Source organism: Trichosurus vulpecula, chromosome 7 (genome assembly GCF_011100635.1).
Source record: "Trichosurus vulpecula isolate mTriVul1 chromosome 7, mTriVul1.pri, whole genome shotgun sequence".
NCBI classification, from domain to species: Eukaryota; Metazoa; Chordata; class Mammalia; order Diprotodontia; family Phalangeridae; genus Trichosurus; species Trichosurus vulpecula.
In genome coordinates this window covers 7566018-7587610 of record NC_050579.1, presented here as the reverse complement: position 1 = coordinate 7587610, position 21593 = coordinate 7566018, and the positions used below count along the sequence as shown (strand labels likewise).

At 53.9% G+C, this 21593-nt stretch overlaps 1 protein-coding gene across 2 annotated transcripts in view; it reads left to right on the top strand.

Moving 5' to 3' along the window:
* The window catches only part of LOC118856962 (histone deacetylase 4-like), a gene marked incomplete at its 3' end in the record, with an annotated part of 168904 nt that overhangs the window by 40089 nt on the left and 107222 nt on the right, over positions 1-21593 (top strand). The window contains 1 exon segment of one of the 2 annotated variants that reach the window (XM_036767543.1): positions 16320-16418. 2 annotated transcript variants of the gene reach the window in all.

Here is a 21593-nt window from a genome sequence, read left to right as displayed (position 1 = left end):
CCAAAGGCTGCCCAAGTCCTATTGCTTGGCACTCGAGGCTCTTCCAAGTTAGGTTTATGGGACTTTGGCCTTCTTGTTTGAGGGTCCTGAGGATGGGGGTGGGGGTTTGGTGGAATGTGCCTGTTTGTTCTAGTGTCTATGTGTGTGTGTGGTATGGATATGTATGAGGGTGTGTGTGTGTGTGTGTGTGAATGTGAGTATATGTGAGGGGGTGGTTGTGTGTATGTGTGTGTGAGGGTATGTATATGTGCGAGTATGACCGTGTATATTTGTATGAGGATGCGTGATGGTATGTGTGTGAGTGTGAGTAGGTGTGAGGATGTGTGAGAGTGTGTATATAAATTGCTATTATAGGATGTGTGTATGAGGGTTGCGAGTGGGTATATGTGTGAGTGTGTGTATGTGTGCAAGAATGAATATGTGTGTCTAAGGATGTGTGACAGTATGAGTGTGGGAGTGTATGTGTGTGAGTATAAGTATGTGTGAGGGTCTATGAGTGTGAGTGGGTGTGTGTGTAAGTATAAGTGTGTTGTGAGTATAAGTGTGCGTGTGTGTGTGCGTGTGTGTGCGTGTGTGTGTGTGTGTGTGTGTGTGTGTGTGTGTGTGTGAGAGAGAGAGAGAGAGAGAGAGAGAGCATGAGAGAGCGCATCTGTGGGCTGAGCATTTGCATTGTTAACCCTCCATATCTGTGTATTTGTGTTGCTAGCCTTCGTATCTCTGTATTTGTGTTGTCACGCTTCGGCTCAGCGGTTTCCAGGATCCCAAGTTGTCTTTCTCCCCATCGCCTCGTTCCTGGATTTGCAATCCCAACGTTTTCAGGCCTGTTGAGGCCGGTGATCAGAGCTGGCCAGGACCCCCCCCCCAGTTTAATAACAGCATTTGCAGGGGTCTGTCGCTGGTCTCTGGTACTGTGGGGGGCCTTTCTGGGCTGTGCCTCTGGAGCTGAGCGCAGGGTGGGCAGCGGCTGCTTTCAGCTGTTTCTATAATGAAAGGCAGTTTAACTGCCTTTCTACATCCTATCATTTTCTGCTGCTTTCATAGCAGGAGAATGAAGTAATGAAGCTGTGAAAATAAATAAAAAATAATGGCTCCTGTGGCACCTGTCTCCTGGTGGAGATTGCTCAATCCGCCCTCCCCACATTCCTGGGAATTAGTTCGCAGCAAATTGGATTCCTGTTTTCTCCATTAAGAAACTTGAGGCCAGGCCCTCGGCCAAGGTCACTGAGGGGAGGCAATCAGCTGGTGAGCCTGAACTCGGGCCCTCGGGCTGCCCAAGGGCCCTAGAAGGGGCTTAGAGGTTATCCGAGCCCACCCCCTTCTTTTACAGAGAGGGAAACTGAGGCCCAGGGTGGGAATATGACCCACCCAAGGTCACACAGACTCCTGGTCCTCTGACATCTGCATTTTCTGGTCAGTTTCATGGAGGGAGACAAATATCTGAAAACATGTAAACGGTTAATGAGCTTCTTTAAAGTCCAGCCCTCAGCTGGCTGCAAAGCGTCGCTTGTCCACTCCTTTGGTGTAAGGTGAGGGACGGTGACTCAGGCCCTGGTCCCTGGAAGTGCAATTAGATTTCAAGCTTCCTGACACTTTGACAGAAAGAAATATAGAAACAGATTAAAGGATCATTCATGTTAGAAAACGAAGTTCCCCCACCCTGCCATGTGGCCTTTTAAATTCAGGCAGAATGGGATGGGGGCAGCTGGGGAGGAACTTAGCAGGCCTGGCCTTGCTTTCTTTGCCCTGGGGGTGCGGGGGGAGTGTGTACTTGTGTGTATGTGTGTATGCATGTGTGTGTACGTATGCTTGTGTGTCTGTGTGCATGTGTGTACATATGTGCATTGTGTGCCTGCATGCACCATGTATGATTGTGTGCCTGTATGTGCTTGTGTGTGTATGCATGTGTGTATGTATGCTTGTGTGTCTGTGTGCACATGTGTATGGTTGTGTGCCTGCATGTGCTTGTGTCTGTATGTGTATGTGCATGTGTGTGTATGTGTGTATGCATGTGTGTACGTATGCTTGTGTGTCTGTGTGCACATGTGTATGATTGTGTGCCTGTATGTGCTTGTGTGTGTATGTGTGTGTATGTGTGCATGTATGTGTGTATGCATGTGTGTGTTAGTATGCTTGTGTGTCTGTGTGCGTGTCTGTGTGCACACGTGTATGATTGTGTGCCTGTATGTGCTTGTGTGTCTGTATGTGTGTACGTGTATGTGTGTATGCATGTGTGTACGTATGCTTGTGTGTCTGTGTGTGTCTGTGTGCACATGTGTATGATTGTGTGCCTGTATGTGCTTGTGTGTGTCTGTATGTGTGTGTGCATGTGTGCGTGTATGTGTGTATGCATGTGTGTGTTTGTATGCTTGTATGTCTCTGTGTGTGTGCACATGTGTATGATTGTGTGCCTGTATGTGCTTGTGTGTGTGCATGTGTGTGTATGTGTGTGTATGTGTTTGTGTGCATGTGCATGTGCATGTTCATGTGTTGTGTTGGGGATCTGAAGGACGGACACACGTGGCTTTGGATCCTGGTGTCAGTGAAACTTTGAATTCTGTCTTTGTCTAGGGGTCCTAGGGAAGGGTCAGCAGGCAGGTGACCTTGCTTCTGTCCACAGTTTACAGCGTGGTCCATGGCTGGGTTTTGTCCCCCACCGGTTTTCCTTAAGAGCTAACTGAATATGAATATTTATCTCAATTTAAAACTAGGTGAGGGTCACCCTGGAGGAAACTGTCCTTTGCTTGGGTCCCCTGGGACATTGACGTCAGAGCGCTGGCCTGGGGAGCAGGCCGTTTCCTGTTGACCCAAGGGGGGCATTTACCCTGAAATGAGCTTTCTGCTCTGGGCTCGGCAGCCCTGTGTTTGGGCCCCATGGAGGCTCTGAAGGCTGGGTCAGGGATGGGTCAAGGGGGGCTCATGTGTTTGTTTTGAGGGAAGATTGATCAACCTCTTCCCATTAGACTTTGAGCCCAGCTCCCAAGGCCAGTGCTCTGGACATGGCTGCCAAGGCCCAGGGCCTGGGGTGGGGGGTTGGGGAGCAGGACTTGCCCCTCCCACCTGACCCAGGATCATTGAGTTTTGGTCTGGATCTCCCCATTTCCCACCTGTAACACCACATCATCTGAACACATTGACATCTGGAATGACATCCTTGATGTGCTTCTGTAGCATGTGGTGGGCTGCACAGTGCTCCACTCTTAGCAGCCCTGGGGTGGGCATGCTGCAGGGGAGAAGGGGCTACTTCTGGAATCAGAAGAACGGGGTTCAGATCCTGCTTCTGGGCCCTTTTTCCAGTGAGGGGGTTGACTGAGGTCCCTTCCAGCTCTGGGTAGTGGTCTCACGATAGGGTGGGTGCTTGGCAATGGGGGAAAGGTTTTTTGTTGTTGTTGTTGGAGAGACCTCCAGGAACTTTCTGTCTCTTGACCTGTGCTGAGGTACCTCTTGTTCAAGGCTGGGGGTCCCCACTCGTCTCCCAGTGAGACTAAACTTTGCCCCTTAGACCCATTTTTTTTAAAAACTGGCCTTCTTTTAGGGAGTGGGAAGGAGCAAATGTATTTGGAGCAGATCAGGCTTTGGGAGGTCTGGCTGGTCCCTGGGGTACACAGGTGGGGTCTTGAATGCCAGGGTCTGCTCCAGAGACAGGAGCCTTTCCTTCATGCCCTCACCCTGGCCTCATCAGTCCTGAGCCATGCTGGTGGTGTGAGCGGTCCAGCACCAGGAGTGAGGGCTTGGTGGATCCAAGAGTCCTAGCCCAGGGGACCTGCAGCAGGTCCAGACATGGGCCTCAGGGACCCCACCTCCCTCAAGTGATCACACTATCAAAGCATGGTTCAGTTATCACCCATCCTCACTCTTCTGACCTCATCCAGAAACTTACTCGGGTATCTTGGATGCTGGTGGTGGGAAGATGCCAATGTGGAGTTCCCGTGGATTGGACACACCAGGGCATCCTGCTGCTTGGGTGTTGCCGAACTGACCCTCCTTATCCCATGGTAGACCTTTCTGTGGCCTTCATTGGCTGGTCTCTGAAGGACACTGTGGTTGTGTGGCTTAGTCAGTCTGCTCCGTACCTAACTGGAGGCTGGCCTAAAACTTCTGGGCTCATGCAAACTTAGATTCTCGCCTGAAAAATTGGCTGCTGATAAATCCTAAAGCAGCAGAGTTTTCTCCTGGGCTGTTGTAGAAGGAAGAGCTTATGGGCATGCATTCAGGAGAAATTGAGAAACTAGCCAGGGCACCAGAGAAGCTCTGCCACCCTGCAGAGAAACGCAAAACAGCAAAACCCCCCTTTTTTTCCTTTACCAGTGGCCCAACTCTGATGCCTGAGGCGCCGTAGGGGAAGAACAGACTGGCACGGGGGCTATTTTTAGAGTTGCCTATCACAGGTTGGCGTGATCTGCCCTTGATAGGTGGTATTGATGTATGTGTTTGCCCTAATGGAACCAGCCACGTGGCTGAGGTCTTGGGGAAGACCAGTGAGAAAGGATCCCTCTTCACACACTTGTACTGGCCCAGGATTAACCTTTACCTGTTCCTCAGGCACAGTCTTCCCCTTCTCCTGCCATACCTGGTGCCCTCTTCCCTCCTTAACTCTGAGGAGTCGCTGGCTTCCTTTCTCCCATGGTCATCACTGTCAGTCACTCAGTGTCTCTCTTTGTCTCTCCTCATCTTTTGTCTTTCTCAGTCTCTCAGTCTCTGTGTCTTAGTCTCTCTCAGTCTCTCTGTCTCTCTCCTCTCTGTCTCTGTCTATCTGTCTGTCTCTGTCTCTCTCTCTTCCCCCTCTCCCTCTCCCCCCTCTCAGTCTCTCCCCATCTCTCAGTCTCTCCTCTCTCTGTCTCTGTCTCTATGTGTCTCTGTGTCTGTCTCTCTCTCTGTCTCTCTGTCTCTCTCTCCCTCTCCCCCCCAGTCTCTCCCCATCTCTCAGTCTCTCTGTCTCTCTCCTCTCTGTCTCTCTCTGTCTCTCTCTGTCTCTCTCTCTCTCTCTCTCCCCCTCTCCCCCCATTCTCTCCCCATCTCTCAGTCTCTCTGTCTCTCTCCTCTCTGTCTCTCTCTGTCTGTCTGTCTGTCTCTCTCTCTCTCTCTCCCTCTCCCCCCAGTCTCTCCCCATCTCTCAGTCTCTCCTCTCTGTCTCTGTCTTTCTGTGTCTCTGTGTCTGTCTGTCTCTCTCTGTCTCTCCCCATCTCTCAGTCTCTCTCAGTCTTTCCCCATCTCTCTGTCTTTCTCTTCTCTGTCTCTCTGTCTCTCTCTGTCTCTCTCTCTCTCCCTCCTTCCCTGTCCCCCTCTCCCCCCCTCTCAATCTCTCCTCTCTCTGTCTGTCTCTGTCTCTCTGTGTCTCTGTCTCTGTCTGTCTCTCTCTCTGTCTCTCCCCATCTCTCAGTCTCTCTCAGTCTTTCCCCATCTCTCAGTCTCTCCTCTCTGTCTCTGTCTCCCTGTGTCTCTGTGTCTGTCTGTCTCTCTCTCTGTCTCTCCCCATCTGTCAGTCTCTCTCAGTCTTACCCCATCTCTCAGTCTCCCCTCTCTCTCTCTGTCTCTCTCCATCTCTCCTCATCTCTCATTACATTTGCTTGTGCATGTGTTGAAACCCCTCCCCTCCCCCCCACCATGGAATGTGGCGTTCTGGAAGGCAGGGGCCTTTTTTTCATTTTCTCTTTTGACCCTAACCATAAAGGTCAGTGCAGAGAGCTCCATTGGCAAACATGATTTGCCTGCTAGGTGATAATGAGGGAATTTGTGGCCTGGGCCGTTGGACGGTCTCCACATGTGATTCATTTCCTTGTATCCAGAACTAATCTCAGAGCTGATTTTGGGTGAAAACACGGATGTGCTTCTTCTAGACTGCTTGGGATGCTTGGAGTGGTGACTGCGCCTCCTGTAAGTACCTGATCTTTGTCATCTCCCCCTCCAGGACTTCTTTATGCAGTGACATAGGAAACTGTGTGGGCTTGTGGCCTGAGAGTCCACAGCCCTTATGTCTGTAACGGCGAGAAGGCCTGGGGAGGGGTGCACGGGAGCTCAAGATTTGGCACCCAAGGTCCTGGGTCCAGTCCCTGGGTGGCTTCTTTCTTCGCTCTGCTGGTCTGTAAGAGGGTGGTGTTCAGTGGCTAAGGAGGCCTCAGTCAGCTTTAACTCCAGGACTTGTGTTTGCAGGGCTTGGGCCATAGGGATGCTCTCCGCCCCGTTGTGAGCTCACGTGTGCCTCTCGGTAAAGGTGACATGTTTACTAGGCATGTTGGGGGCCCGGCTTTGCCCCGACAAGTCTTCCTGTGTGTTCCAGCCTCTGACAGGGCCAGCTTGAACTCTTCACTCAGAGCTCCCAGAGCCCCAGCCTGGACCCTCAGGGAGCCTGAAGTCTGCTGGGAACAAGGCTAGCCCAGGACTCCAAAGCCAGTCCGAGGGGATGGTGGGAGCCCCAGCTGTTGGCAGAGAGGGAGCAGACCTTTTCTGGGCCTCAGAACCTCTGGTTGGGGTGGGGAGGCCTTCCTTCGTGAGCGGGGCCCTGGTTTGCAGGGTGCCGGGGAAGCTGGGGTTTTTCTACCCAGAGACGCCGCTTTCTTTTAACTGTTGTGTTGGGGGTGAGGCAGCCCCAGGTGAATGGGGGTCATCCCTGGGTGGTTCTGGGCCCCTGCCAGGCCTTTGTTTCCTTTCTTCCTTCTGCCAAGTCCCTAGGGAGAGGGGGAGGGGGGATGGGGCAGAGTGGGCAGAAGGTTGCCAGAGTGAGAGCCCAGAGGCTGGAACTTGTCCGGAGCTGTGGGCAGGAATGCAGGAACTTGGGGACTCCAGCACTTTTCTGCAATTGTTTGGCTCCAGGGTGGTATCTGGCATCCCAAGGATGGCCACTTCATGTACCTGCCCTCAGCGAGAGATGCCTTCTTTTGCCAGGAGGAGAAGGTGAATCCCGAGCCAGCCTATTGTCTGTAGCTGTCCCCAGCTCCTTGGAAGCCCTGCTAGGCTTTCTCTGCAAAGCCCAGGCAGCGCAACCCCTGGACTTCTTACCTGCCAGGCCTTTGGGGCCCTCCCCACAGCCCCCGCTGGGAGAGCCTGGCTCAGGATTGTGGGGAGGCAGACCTGGGAGGGGCCAGATGAGGAGATGGACAAGGGAGGGGGGAAGGGAAAAGCTCTTGGGATGCCTGGGGCAGTCACTGCTCAAGTCAGGGGCTCTGGGTTCTGGAGATTGATGCTGTCCTCTGGAGCATCTCCTGGTCCTCCTACCTCAGCCCAGCCTTCATCCCAACTTTCATGTCTCAGCCTGGCATCCTTCTTGTTAGCCAGGCTGGAATCCTGGGCCCTTTCCCTTTCTAGTGGGGCACAGCAGGAGGAGCCACCACCCTGGCCTTGAAGGGCCTGGTCTCAACCTCGCCTTGGTGGCCTTGTACAAAGCTCTTCACTTTCCTGGGCCTCAGTTTCTGGGTCTGAGGCCCGTTCAGTCCATAGTGATGCCTCCTGGATTTCTTTTTCTTGGTCCCCTCTGCTTTCCCAGGCTTCCCCAGCCACTTCCACCCTGCCCCCCACCCTGGTCTCAGCTTGTCCAGCTGAGATGCAGAAGATACCTTCTTGGCGTCAGTTCCTTCCCTTTCAGTCCATGGAACTCCTTGTCACACATTTGCTCCCCTTTTCTCAGTCATGTCCAGTCTCTCCCCACTGCATTCCCCCAGACTTGCATGTTTTATGTTTTCCTTAGGAGCGCTAAGCTCCCCATGGAGGGAGACCACTCAGACTTGCTGTCCTGTCCTGGAGCTGGTGGTCCAGATTCCTGCCTCCCCTGGGGTCAGGCTGCCCAAAAGCCCTGAGGCTTCTTCAGATCTGCTCGGTAGAGAAATGGTTGTGTGCAGCCTGCAGCCTTCCCCAGGATGCCCCTTTCTTCGAGGCAGCACGTGCATGGTTGGTGGTTTGTTTGGTCCTGGAAGGTCAGCTTTCAGTCCTGCAGCAGAGCTGATGAGGACCCGTCTTCTTGAACAAAGCATTTGTGGGCCCGTCCTTGGCCTGCCTTGGGAGAGCTTTCTTGACCGTGGCCTTTTGGGTGTCTTAGCCCTCCCCCGCCCCGGCTTTGGGAGGCCCCCTCATTTCCTTATGTTAAAGGCCCATCTTTGTAATGTCAGTAAGAGTAACAGCAGCCGCTGACGTTTATGAGGACTCACGTCGGAGCAGCGATCTTCAGAGAGGCTTCCTGCTGGCCAGCTCGGGGATATGGCGGCTGCTGGGGTGGCCCATGGGGAGCCCAGAAATGGAGGCGGGCAGGCCGGTGTGACCAGGGTGAGGGCTGACTGTCAAACAGCCCAGGACTCCATTGGTCTCTACACAGTGGGGCCATGAGCGAGCCACACCTTGGGAGATGCCAGGCTCGGGATGATCAGAGGAAGGACCGATGTTTATGTGGTCAAGACGCTCATGGGGAGCTATGGATTCCCCCCACCTCCCGCCCAGAAAGGTCCTCCAACCTCCACCACCAGGTGGGAAAGAAGGTGCCTGGGCTGAAAGCAGCTTTAGGGAGTGGCCCGGCCTTTTGTGCTGGCCTGGGTCCACTCTCTGGTTTTGGTTTTGGTTCCCAGCTGCTGATCTGCTCAAGCAGGAAGGAGGTTGCCATTGTCAGACTTTGGTTGCAGTTCAGAGCCTTGCTGGAGAGGGAGTTTTTGTGGTCTGTGATCTGGCAGAGCCTGGCGTGGCCCCAGGCCTGGCCCCAGTTCAGCTTGGACAGGGTATAAGTGCAGCCTGGTTGGCCATGATCATGGCCAGCTCCTAGAGGTGATGTCTTTCATGGAGAAACTGATGCTGTGTGTGCATGTGCAAGTGCATATGTGTGTGTGTGTGTGTGTGTGTGTGTGACCCCCCAGCTCACCAGAGCAGTTGGCCAGGACCCCCCTCTGATGAGCTCTGCCTGCTTCATATCTGGAGTTCCTTCCTGCCAGGGACGGGATCGTGTTTGATTGAGCTCCTGTTTGAGCTGTGTGTGTGTGTGTGTATGTGTGTGTTGGGGAGTGTTTTATATCTTATTTTATTCATTCGTTTACTTCTTTTTGCTGGGCACTGTGAGTGAGGAAGGATGAAGATACTTTTGAACTCTTGGCGTACTTAGTGATCTTAAAAAGCCCTGCACAGTTAGCTTTACAGATTGCATGGCAGGATACACACACACGCATGTGCACATCACATACATGCACACACATCACATACACACACGTGTGCATGCACACCCATTAGCTGTCATTCAGAAAGAGGGCTCCTTGGTGGTGATGGCTTCTCCTCAGCCCCCAGATCAGCTGGACAAGAAAGAAGGCATGGGGTGATGGCCAGAGCAGGCCACGTGTGGCCACAGGAGGCTGCTCCCTCCTGGACCTCTGCATCAGTGTGGGTGGATGGCAGTGGCAGGAGGCCGCTATCTGCCTCTGTCCTTCTGGTCACTCATAGTAGATGGTCAGCCAGAGCCCTGAGCCCCTCACCAGGCCTAGTGTCAGGACCACAGGTATTGTCCCCTTGTTGCAGATGAAACAGAGGCACAGAGAGGGTAAAGGACTTTGTGGAGGGTCACACAGCAGATGCCTGAACTTGACTCTTAAGTTTCCAGTTGCTGCACCTTCTCCATGAAGAGACAGCCTGGCCCAGTCCTTGGTGATCTGGCCTCGGGCCAAGTCCCTCCACTGGCTGAGCAGGCACAGGGTGGTTCTTTCAGGCAGTCACAGCCCGGCCCACCCCCGGCCCCCAGATGGCGAGAGCTCAGACGTCTCTGACCCATCCCTGTCCCGCTGGCTGTTTTGGTGTTTCTTTGGTGGGGAGCCAGCCTCAAGGCCCATGTGGGCCAGCTGGTGCCTTGAACAGCAGTCTAGGTGTGACTGTGCCCTTGTAGAGAGGCCCCCCAGGAGGTCTCGCCGCTCCCAGTAGGCAGGAATTGTCACCCCCAGGTCAATGACTCAGATGTGCCGGTGGCAGCCACAGGTCAGGCAGCTCCCCCCGTACAGTTCACCAAGGCGGCCCACCCCCTGATCCAGGTGCGGCAGGGGCTCAGTGCAGTCATACCAGCCCCTTTCCTGGGGTAGTGGGAGTGAGCGCCAGGCAGGAGGAGGGCGGAGGGCCGGAGCATGCTGCTATGGTGGGCAGCTTCAGGGTTCTTTGGCTCTGTGCCTTGATGGCCTTGGTTGAAGGTCAGATGGTAGGCAGGCGTTCCATGGCAGGCATGTAGCCAGGCCCCTGAGACACGGGCCCTGCAGGGAGGCCAAGGGAAGGGCCTGGCTCCTCTTGTGATGATGCACAGGTTGCTTCTGATTCCTGGGCCTCAGTCTCCTCTCTTATAAATGGAGGGGGTCAAACAAGGTGGCCCTGAAGTCTCTTCCAGCTTCAGGTGCAGGGTCCAGGAGCTACAATGTAGATGGTTAGCAGTCTTCAGAGGTTTGAGTTAGTTGGGCTTCGGGCCTCTCTGCTGGTGGGGAGCACATTTGTGCCACCTCCCCCGTCAGCCCCCATAAGAGCACTCTCTGAGCTTCTCGACAGCTGCTGGGGTCCCCTTCCGGCCGGCAGAGGGCCTGCCCATAGCAACATCACCACCAGCCCTGGCCGTCACCCTTTGGGACCATTTCAGAATCAATCAATCTGGCTCCCAGGGGCCCCTCTCAGGTGTGTAGCTGCCCTGCCGCCAGCTCTTCCTTGGAGGGGAGCTGGGGGCCCTGCAGGCTCTGGGGTGACACCCTCTGGGGGCCCCTCTGTTCTCAGCTTTTGTAGACACATCTTTCCTTTGGTGTGGTCAATTGTGTTGAGCAGGAGTGTACATGATGGTGCTCTCAGCATCAGAAAGACCTTCCTGGGGTGCCTTCTATCTGCATGACCCTGGCCAAGTCCCCTAGCTTCCCTTGACTCAGCTTCCTCCACAGGGCAGGAACTTCCTTGTGGCAGATGCTCTTCCCCACCAGGGCTCTGGCTATGGCTCCTCCCTGCACATGGCTCTGTCTGTTCTGCATCCTGACCTTTGACACCTCTGAGAGGCTGCTGTTCTGGCCGCTGGCCCACCGAGGGACATTTCCAGGTTGTTTGCCATCTCCTGGTCCGTTTGGATTTCCGCTTCCCTTTCTCCTTGTTCCCCCTCCTGCCACCCAAGGAAGCACAATTTCCGAAAGGGCGTAAAAGGAATTGGTGCCCCCCATGGGCCTACCCACTGACTCCTGGGCTGTCCATCTCTGGCCTCCCCACCTTTGCCCAGGCTGTTCTTCAAAGACTCCAGGGCTCCGTTGCCCTGCCCCTGTCCAATATTTGGCACCTATTTTGTATGTCTTTTTGTCTTTTATTTTCTCCGTAAATAGAACTAAGTCCTCTCAGGGCAGGGATGGACTCCCTTGGTATCTGCAGCCCTGTCCCTCCTCCATCCCCTGCCCTGCCCCCTGTCTGAGTTCTTCTTACCCACAGTTCATGACTCTCCTCTGCGGTGCCCGATGCTGGGCAGACAGATTGTCCAGCGGTAGCCCTGGCAGCCAAAAAGGGACAGGGCCTGGGTGATGCGCCCCCTCCCCTTACCGGTAGCTATCTGTGGCGGGCATTGCTTAATCTCTCCAGGTGTCTCTCTCCTCCTGTTGAAAACCAGGCGATGGGGACAGGTGAACCACGTTCCTGCCACAACGTGCTCTGACCCCATTGGGCAACGGCACTCAGGGCTTGCCTCTAGGAAAGCCCAGGAAGCTGCTGCTTCCGGGAGTCAGTGGGCAGTGCCGTCTGGGGATGCCAAGCTCTTTTACATTCTTTGGGAAGTCACGCTTCCTTGGGTGGTGGGGAGGAAGCCTCCTGCCGCAGTTGGTGGAGCCAAGTCAAGTCTTCTCAAAGAGGATTTTTAGTGCCTTTAAAAATCCTAGCATTTGACCTGTGTCTCGGAGGCTCTTGGAGGTATTTTGAGTCTTCAGTAAATGTCACTGGGATAACCTTTAGATGAGCGTGTCTGAGCTCCGTGTGTTCGCAGCCAGCACTTTGGGGAAAATAAACAGAAAACCAGCTGTAAGGATGAGCATGCTGGTAGTGGCAGGCGGCAGGCTCTTTGTTGGGCATCAGGGGATGCTTTTTGAGTGGCCTCTCATCTGGGCCTCCCTCAAGGACTAGGCCCATTGACTTGGCACCAGAGATGTGGGGCTGCAGGAGCCCTAGGGACTGTCTGGTCCACCTCCCTCCTTCTCTGAGGGAACTGAGTCCCCCATGGGCCTTTGAATTGAATGGCCTTCTTAGGCCCATGAGCAAGCTGAAGCCTTGGGGCTTGGTGTCTATATGAGTCCCAGAGACTGAGCTTAACAGCTAGCTGGCTTCAGAGGTCAGACCTGGGGATGTTGTGGGCCACAGAGACACAGGGAGGATTGGCTGAGGCAGAGGGGGTTCCCCATCAGAGGCTGGACGACCACATGGAATGTTCTAGGATTCCTTTATGGAGAAGGGTTGGTCTCAGTGCCCAGGGAGGTGCCCTTCCACTGGTGTCATGGGTTATGCCTCCGCCAGATGCTTCCAAGGATAATTGGGGGCAAAGGAAAAGTCTTATGTGGCCTCCAGTCTGCTCAACGTTCTGAAAACAAGGCCTTTTTGACAGTTGGGGGGGAGGGGAAGTGAGTGAGGGAGCGGGACTCAGGTTGGGGGGAGCCCCAACAGATTGTCACAGGAGACTTTGTTGGGAATTGCAATGAGCCAGAGCCTCACCTAGAACTGGGAGGGCCTTCAAGGCATTTAAGCAGGGGTGGGGAACCTGCTGCTTGGAGACCACATGTGGCCTTCTACCTTTTGACAGAATAAATCCTTTTATCAAGGAAATCTTTCTGTGGAGCCAACTTCCTAATTTCTCAGAGAAGAGACCTGAGGCTTAGGGAAGTTCCTGATGTTTCTTTTTTTGGGGAGTGGGGAAGGCAATTGGGGTTAAGTGACTTTGTAGAGTGTCTGAGGCTGGATTTGAATTCAGGATCTTCTGACCCTGTCCACAGGGCCATCTAGCTGCCCTGGCCCCCACACTTCTTTTAGTCCAGGCAGTGAGGTGTTTTTGTTTTGGTTTATTTGTTTTCTGTCCTTACTTCTTATTGTTGGGGCCTTCTTCATTACCACGGTTTAGTATTTTTTTTATACTTAATTATTTTCTGTGGAATAGAGGAATGGGCTATGGCTCCAGAGTCTGAGGAGCTGGGTTCAAAAACTCTTTGTGCTATAGACTGCTTGTGTGACCTTGGGCAAGTCACTTAAATGTCCCTGAGCTACACTTTCCTCTCCTGAGAGTGAAGGCCCTGCCCTGTGATCTTTCCCGGTGTGCCTCTAGCTCCCGGTCTGGGCTCCTGCAATCTAAGGTGGCATCCAAGGCCATGTCCAGGGCTCCTGACCAGTGGCTTCAGGGTTAGGAGGTTATTCAGTCTGAGCTCAGCAGGACGTCACTAAGAGAAGCCAGACTTCACGTGAAGAGAGGGGGAGTTTGGGCAGGGCCAGGATCTCCTCCTCCATGTGCTGTTGCTGGGACTGGGGGCTAAGCAGCTTTTGGAAATGATTCAGTTCCTTCTGGCTTTGAACATGAGGGAGGCTGAGAGAGGGGTCATCTCTCGGTTTTTTCTTTGCAGAATCTTAAGAATGCTGTCGCTAGTTCACAGTCAGTCCATGAAATCATATCATTTCTTATTCGTTATATTCATTATTAAGGTTATTCATTCTTTCATAGGCTAGGTTTTGTGCAAGCCAGATTTTTGGGGGGAAACAGCCTATATTTGTACCCAAATGTAAAATGAAAAATTAGGAATCAGCTGCTAATTGACATCAGTGGCGGACATTCTCTATACTAATAAAATCACTTATAAAGAACGAAACAGAGAAAGCTAGATTAAATAGATGGATAAATGGATGCATGGATGGACAGACGGAAGGACGGACGGACGGACGGACGGATGGATGGATGGATGGATAGATAGATGGACGGATGGATGGATAGGTGGAGATATACTCCTGGGAAGTGAGGATCCAGGTAAGGCAATGCTCACTCTTGACTGACCTAGGACTGTGCAGTGGTTTGGAAAAGAGGAGGCAGGCAAGGTTGGTGGGAGATGGGATTGAGGAGCTGGGCAAGGCTGAGCTTGGAGGGAGCTGCTGGGACCAGTAGTGCTGGACGGGGAGGGTCTGCTCTTCCCAACTGACAAAGGGCTGGACGAATCACTACAAGTAACATGGGGTTTGGACTGTTCCCACCTCCTTCCGGCTAGAGAAGCCATGTATCTATGAAGTGTGCTTCCCCACTGCCCTTTATTTTCCAGATAGCGGGGGAGCTCCAGGGCCCTCAGTGCCCCCAGGCCTCTCCCTCGGCCTGGACCCTCACTAACTGTCTGCGGTGGCTCTGCCCTTTGGGGTCTTTCTTGTGGTCAGGATCTTTCCTTCTAGTGGCTGCTCTTGGTGTCTCTTCTCTGGGTCAGGCAGAACCAGGAATCTTTGTGATATCCAGTTGTCTATGCTCTCTCAAATGACTTTGTGTTTGCTTTCTTTGTGAGTTGTGTTTGAAGCTCTGTGGGCCTGGTGTCCAATGGGAGGAAGCTCCTCTATCCTTTGGTGGGACTCGCCCCACCTTGTTTGGGGGTGTCTTTGTGGCCTGAGACAGGAAAGATTCTGATGGCCTTAGAACACGGGCTCTTTCGGTACAGAAGGAAACCACAGGCTTGTGAAACTTAGGTGACTCAGAGAGAGGTCACCTGGAGGCTGCAGCCTTCACCCCACGCGGTCACTTTGAACCTCAGTCTCCTCTTCTGCCAGATGGGAGAGTTAACAGTCATGTGAGGTTCCCAGGGGATTGTATCTGTTGGAAAACTTCCACGTCACTTGCCTCATCATCATCTTTGTGGACAGGGCCCCTTCCCCCACTCCCTGGCCGTGTTGTGTCCACAAAACCAGAGAATTTGAAGGGGAATTAGAAAACTACTTCTTTTCCCCATGGGGCTGATGTTATGGCTCAGGGTTGCATTTCTGGCCAGGGATTCTTAGTCACGGCAGACACAGATAGGACCAGCTGTGTGTCTCACAGAAAGATGGTCACCACTGTCCGTCACCCTCTACCAGCTTGAGGGAGCCCAGGGATTCTCCAGACCCGTCAGGCGGGTTCTAATGAATAGAGGGGGACCCTGTGAGGGCCCCCACTGGACCAGGCTCTGGACCCAGAGAGGAACAAAAGACACCTCGACTTGGTGCCCACTTGTATCTAAAATGAACTCCCCTCAACATGAAGCAAACCCTTGGTTGCCAGTCATTTGGTTTACCTGTGGGGCTTGGAGAAGTCCTTTTTTGGGGTGACCGGTGGGTGGCCCAAGGTTTTCTAGACAAACTGCCCCATGGGAACAACAGGAAGGCCGTATCTATCCAGGATTTTTATGAATAGATTTTCATTGTTCTCTTATTTTTAATCTCCTAGATTTTCCCCTTTCCAGAAAACCATCCTTTAGAACAAAGAATTTTTTAAAAAGATTTTAAAAAGACCCCAGTAAAACCAGTCACCATATTGAAAAGCCCATAAGCTATCCTGTTTATTCTTTAGCCCTTGTGGGCCCTGACCCTGCAGAGGGGGTGCCAGGGTCTTTTTCTTCCACTGTGCACACTGAAGGAGAGGGCTAAGATGGAAAAAGCCCCAAAGGCCTAGGCTTGGCCTGCTTTGCCGCTTCACAGTGGACTCGCCAGTGCATGCTACACCAGGCTGTTTTCAGAAAAGAGCTATGGAAACTCAGAAGCTATCTGAGTGGTGATGACGATCGTGCTAGTGGGTGACAGTAATCACGGGGAACCCATTTCTTGACCCGCAGACATTGTCCGAAGGGAGGGCGAATGGCTGGAGAAGGCTGTGGCATTCTCCTCTCTTGGGGTGGAAAGCCTAGCAGGTTAGGGGGTGTGGACTCTTGGGAAGTCTGACCTACATGACTTCTTAAGACCTTCCTTGTTGCCCAAGTGGCCTGTACTCAGTGTCTTCAGTAACATTCTTGATATAGTAAACCCTCTCCCTCGGTGCCGGGGCCAGGAAGAATCGGCTCTTGGGTGCCTGTGCCTCAGCAGGAAGGCTAGTGCGGGGAAAAAAGTGGTTTCCCTTGGGTCTCCTGCTTCCTGAACGCCCAGCTTCCAGCTGACAGGCCAGCCAGGCAGGAGGCAGGCAGGGAGGGAGGGAGGAGGTGGGCAGGGGGGCCAATGGCAGTCTGCAGCTCGCTTTCTATTTTTAGCATGAGCCGGTTCAAGGTGCATGCTGCCGCCGCCGCTGCCACCACCCCACCAACCGCCAACAGTGTGATTTGTTTTCATGGGGATTGATCTCTCTCTCCAGCAGAGGATTATCAGGAACAGTCGCTCCTGATTCACTGAGGCTCGGCTCCCCTCCTTCCTTCCCTCCCGCCCTTCCTCCCATGATCACTCTAGCAGCTGCTGTTGGAGGGAGGGCAGAAGGCTGGCAGCTGGCAGTGCTTGAGCATGGGACGGAGGTAAGGGCGGATCTGGGAGCGCCTTGGGAGAGCGGCTCAGGCTGGGCCTAGAGGACTGGCCCCTTTTGTTTACAGCGGGAGACAAAGTGAGGGGAAGAATCTGGAGGGGGTTGGGGGGTGGGAGAGCTCCAGTTGGCTGCCTAGAGAAGCCAGAGCCCATGCCCGCTGTAGTTGGTTCTGAGTGTGGATGGAGGGGGTTCTCTGGCACAGCCCCTGACACTCGTCATTCACAGCAAGGGGACTGGCAGAGTGTTCCCCCCACCCCCTTGGAATGGGAATCCTGCTTTCTGGTCTGGGCCTTTCTGGCTCTGTTCTGCAGCTGGGGCCGGTCGCTGGCCTGGCTGCTCTCTCCCTCCTCGGCCCTGTTGTCCCAGCTTCATTCAGGCTCACTGGAGGGAGTAGAATAAGCTGCTTTAGTCACTGGGCTTTCCTGCCCAGGGCTGGCATTACTTTGGTTTCCCAGGAATGTAATAGTCTGTTTTCAGAGGAGGATTTGAGATCTAAAAGTCATGGAGCCTTTTGTGGCGGTGGGAATGGGGGCAGGGACGGTGCTGACCTGTGTTTTCGTTTACTTGGGGAACTCGGTTGTAATTTGTCCAGAAATGTCCTCTGTGGAGGCAGGTGGGCACGTCATCTGGAGCTTCTCAGAGTCTCAAGAGTTGTGTGGGGTGACGGGCCCTTAGATCTGCCTCAGCTCACCTGTCTGGGTCCAGGACCAGCCCTCCGGCCCCTAGAAGGATACGGGACTGATTCCCCTCATCACTTGCTGGGCTCCTCCCAGCAGAGCCATCACGGCCCAGACAGGTGGCTGTATCCGTATCCCATGCAGGGCCAGGCCATGGGCACTATGGGAATGCTGCACTGGGGCCAGCCAGGAGGGCATGTCTTCCAAATTGGGGGGGGGGCTGGATGTGGCACTCTTGAGGTTCCTCCAGGCTCCAGATCCTGGGCTCTCAGAGGTAGAACTGGGAAGCTTTCCCATCAGTGCTGCCCAGAAACTTGGGCATTTTCCAGGCTTCATTGAATGGACCCTTGTGTTCCTCCAGCCTCGAGGGGTGATGGAGCCTTGGGCTCCCTGATGGGATGGGTCTCTGAGCAGGCGATTGACCGGCCTGACTCAGTCTTTTCTTCCCGTGTGGGTGTACACATTAGCGTGGAAATGGGGGCCTGGGAGTTCAGCTCTTCCTTTGCCTGCCAGAGCTTGGTTTTGGTGCTGTGTCTTAAAGGATTGGGATGTCCCAGGTGGAGTGATGGGCTAGAGGAACAGGTGAGCCAGGAGAACAAAGGTGATGTTTCCATGCAAATCTCAGTGGCTCATGAATACAGCCACTGATGCTGAGAAATAGTGTTCCCTCCATGAAGAGTCCAGAAACTTCTGGTTTGGAAAGTGCCGAGCGACATATTTAGTGTTGTTCTGTGCTCTGTGTGTGTATCTGCACGTATCTCTGGCTGTGTGTGCAGGCGCGTGTGTGTGTGCATGCACAGGGGTGTGTGTGTGTCTGCGTATCTCTGAGTGTGTGTGTGTGTGTGTGTGTTTGTCTGCACATACCTCTGGGTGTGTGTGCATACATGCAGGTGTGTGTGTGTGCATATCTCTGAGCGTGTGTGCATGTGCAGGTGGGTGTGTGTATCTGCGCATAAATCTGGGGGTTTGTGCAGGTGTGTGTGTGTGTACAGGTATGTGTGTGTGCAGGTATGTGTGTGTCTGCGTATACCTCTGGGGGTGTGTACAGGTGTGTGTGTGCGCGCGCGTGCGCGTGCAGGTGTGTTTGTGTATGTGTATCTCTGGGTGTGTGAGCATGTGCAGGTGTGTGTGTGTGTCTGCGCATACCTCTGGGTGTGTGTGCATGTGAGGTGTGTGTGCATGTGAGCAGGTGTGTTTGTGTGTCTGCATGTACCTCTGGGTGTGTGTGTGCAGGTATGTGTGTGTGCATTTGTGTGTGTGTGTGCGTGCAGGTGTGTATGTGTGTCTGCACGTACTTCTGGGTGTGTGTGCAGGTATGTATGTGTGTGTGTGTGTGTACCTCTGGGTGTTTATACAGGTGTGTGCAGGTATGTGTGTGTGTGTGTGCACGTACCTTTGAGTGTGTGCTCATGTGCAGGTGTGTGTGTGTGTGTTTGCATATCTCTGAGTGTGTGTGAGTGCACAGGTGTGTGTGTGCATGGGCAGGTGTATGTGTGTGTGTGTCTGCACATACCTCTGGGTGTGTGTGCAGTTGTGTGTGTGTGTGTGCGTGCGAGGGTATGCCCAGGTGTGTGTGTGTGTGTGTGTGTGTGTGTGCACAGAGGAGCATTCTGGCAGAAGAGACCCCCCCCCCCCACTTTACCACCATGGAGAAATGAACTGGACTCAGGGAGGTTTTTGATCCCATGTCTGTACCACAAGCACACTTGAAGGCTGGAAGTGAAGGAAGGGTCCTGCCCTCGATGGGCTTACATTCTGTTACCCAAGGAAAGTATGTACAAAGTAAGGACATAGCCTACGGGGAGGTGGGGAGGGGCCGGGAACCAAAGGTGATTCCCATGCCGAGCTTTGGAGGAAGCCAGGGAGCCTGGGAAGGGGATGGTGAGAATGAACATAAGTCCAGCATAAGGAACAGCCCTTGATAAGGCCCAGCAGTGGGAAAGTGCCTGGTAGTGTATGGGGAACAGCAGCCTGCAGGATTGGCTAAGGACTGAGGGAGAGGACTGGGCAGGTGGGCTGGACCCAGACTGTCAAGGGCTGTGAGGGCTGGGCTGCAAAGAGTGGATTCTAGAGACTTCACACTCTGAAGAAGCTGTTTGTGTGTGTTCTGGCCCCCTGCGGGCATGTGGAAGGAAGGGACAGAGGGAGAAAAGAAAGAAGGAGGGGAGGGAAGAAGGAAAGAAGGAGGGGAAGGAAGAAGGAAGGAAGGAGGGAAGGAAAGGAACGAAGGAGGGAGGGAAGGAAAGGAACGGAGGAAGGAAAGGAATGAAGGAAGGAGGGAAGGAAAGAAATGAAGGAGGGAAGGAAAGGAGCGAAGGAGGGAGGGAGGGAAGAGGGAAGGAAAGGAAGGAGGGAAGGAAAGGAGCAAAGGAAGAGGGAAGGAAAGGAACAAAGGAAGGAGGGAAGGAAAGAAATGAAGGAAGGAGGGAAGGAAGGAGGGAGGGAGGGAAGAAGGAAGGAGAGAAGGGAGGGAGGAAGGAAGGGAAGGAAGGAAGAGAAGGAGGTGAAGTCTGGTCGTTGGTCCAGGAGGGCAAGCCTCATGGCCAGTCCCGCTGCTCCCAATTTTGCCCCCTCTCTGTCCTATCAGACACGCCTCCCCCAGATGCCAGCTTCTGTCCCCTCCTCCTCCAGTCTGAACAACAGCTACAGAAGGACACACTTGGCCCCCCAGCTCTTGAGGCCCACTCCCTCTGGCTTGTCCACAGCCCCTGCAATTGGTCACTGGGCTAGCAAAGCAAGAAGCAAGCCCTTGTGTGGAGCTCCCAGCTGGCTGCCCTCCCCTCTTGGCGGAGACAGGCCTCCTGTGACGGAGTGGAGCAAGCTGCTTGTTGGTTTTCTTTGTCCAGGTGGGGCAGGGTGGGCTTTTCCTGGGTCACTTACCTTGGGTGCTGCTCCTGCTGCTGCTGCTGCTTTTTTGAAAAACTTGAATATTCTACTGTAATTTAAGGACCAGTTCTAGGGCTTCATCCCCTCTTCCTGCCCCTGTTTTTGATAAAGGGGAGGCAGACAGTGGGGTCTCAGAAAGCTGGGTATGGAAAAGGAGAGGTTTGAAATAAAAGCCGGTGAAGCCTCACCTGCTCTGGATTGGCGATCCCAGGCAGAGCCTTCAGTGACCTCCTACTGAGGCCTGCACATTTGTCCGGAGCCAGCCCAGCGGCCGCCTGTTGTCTCCACACCGGCCCCTCACCTGCAGCTGAAATCTTCCCTCCCACCTCTGCCACTTCATCCTGGATTGGTGGCACCTGCCCCACAGCCCCTCACCCCTCAGCCCCCCCAGCCCCTCAGTCCCCTAGCCGCCCCACAGGCCTGTTCCTCCCCTTCCCACCCCAAACAGTCACATCCCAGGTGTTCTGGGCAAAGGGAGAAGGAGGTGGGTGGAAGACAGGTGCCATCCTGATGCTGCTTCCTATCCGATTCCTTTATCTTATCTATGCCTTTTCCGGGGCTCTAAGGGCATCACAGTGGAGTCATGAAGATCCAAGTTCAAATCCAGCCTTGGATGCCACTCCCTGCCTCAGTTTCCTTATCCCAGCGGTGTTGTGAGGATCAAATGAGACAAGTGTAAAGCGCTTAGTGCTGGGCCTGGCACATAGTAGGTGCTCTATGAATGTCAGCTGCTATTGTTATCACGGCTGCAGCCAGAAGTAGAAGTTCAGTGTGAGATGGAGGGGAGGGGAGCCAGGGACGGGGAGGAGTGCACTGATCAGAGCCATTGACGTAGGGAACTGACCATGAGCAGGCTTTTAGGCCAGTGTCACTGAGCCCCTGCTCTGTCACTCACAGCCTCAGAGTTCAGTGAAACGTTAAGCAGCTTGCCCCCTCCAGCAAACAGCCAGCTTGGATCAGTGGTAGCCCTTGCGCCCGGTCCTGATCCTCTTCTCCACACCCATTTCCTTTCTGGTGATGGGGCTGTCCTGGAAAAGCTCCAGATTCCTTTGCCTGGTGGCCATTTGGGGGCGGTGCGCTTCGTTCGACCCTCACCACAGTGATGGGAGGTAGGTGCCGGGGTAAGAGACCTGCCCAGGGTCTCACATCCGCCATTTGTCTGAGGATCGGAGGTTTCACCTGTGATCCCCGACATGCCTGCCTCAGGGCTGTTCCTCGGCTCCCCTTACACCGTGTCCAGCTGTGTCAGTTTCTGTGTTGTTTCCCCCATTCAAATGGATGCTCCTTGAAGGCAGAGCCTGTTTTCAGATTTCTGCCATTCTTTGTATCCCCGGCAGTCTCCACTAGTGCTTGGCATACAGCAAGTGGCCAATAAATGCTTATTGATCGATTCTGTTTCATGGGCCCAGAAAGTCTCAGAGGGTGTGGAGGCCAGTCTGAAGCCGGGGAGGGCCCCGAGATGTGTCAGAGAGCCAGGATTGGACCTGGGATTCCCTGATTGCCTTTTCCGTGTTGTTTCTTGCTCCCCCTCCTCCTCCTGGCTTATTCCAGCCCACCCCAGCTGTTGGCCCTCCCACCCTTGACTCATCTCTCTCTGGCACAGA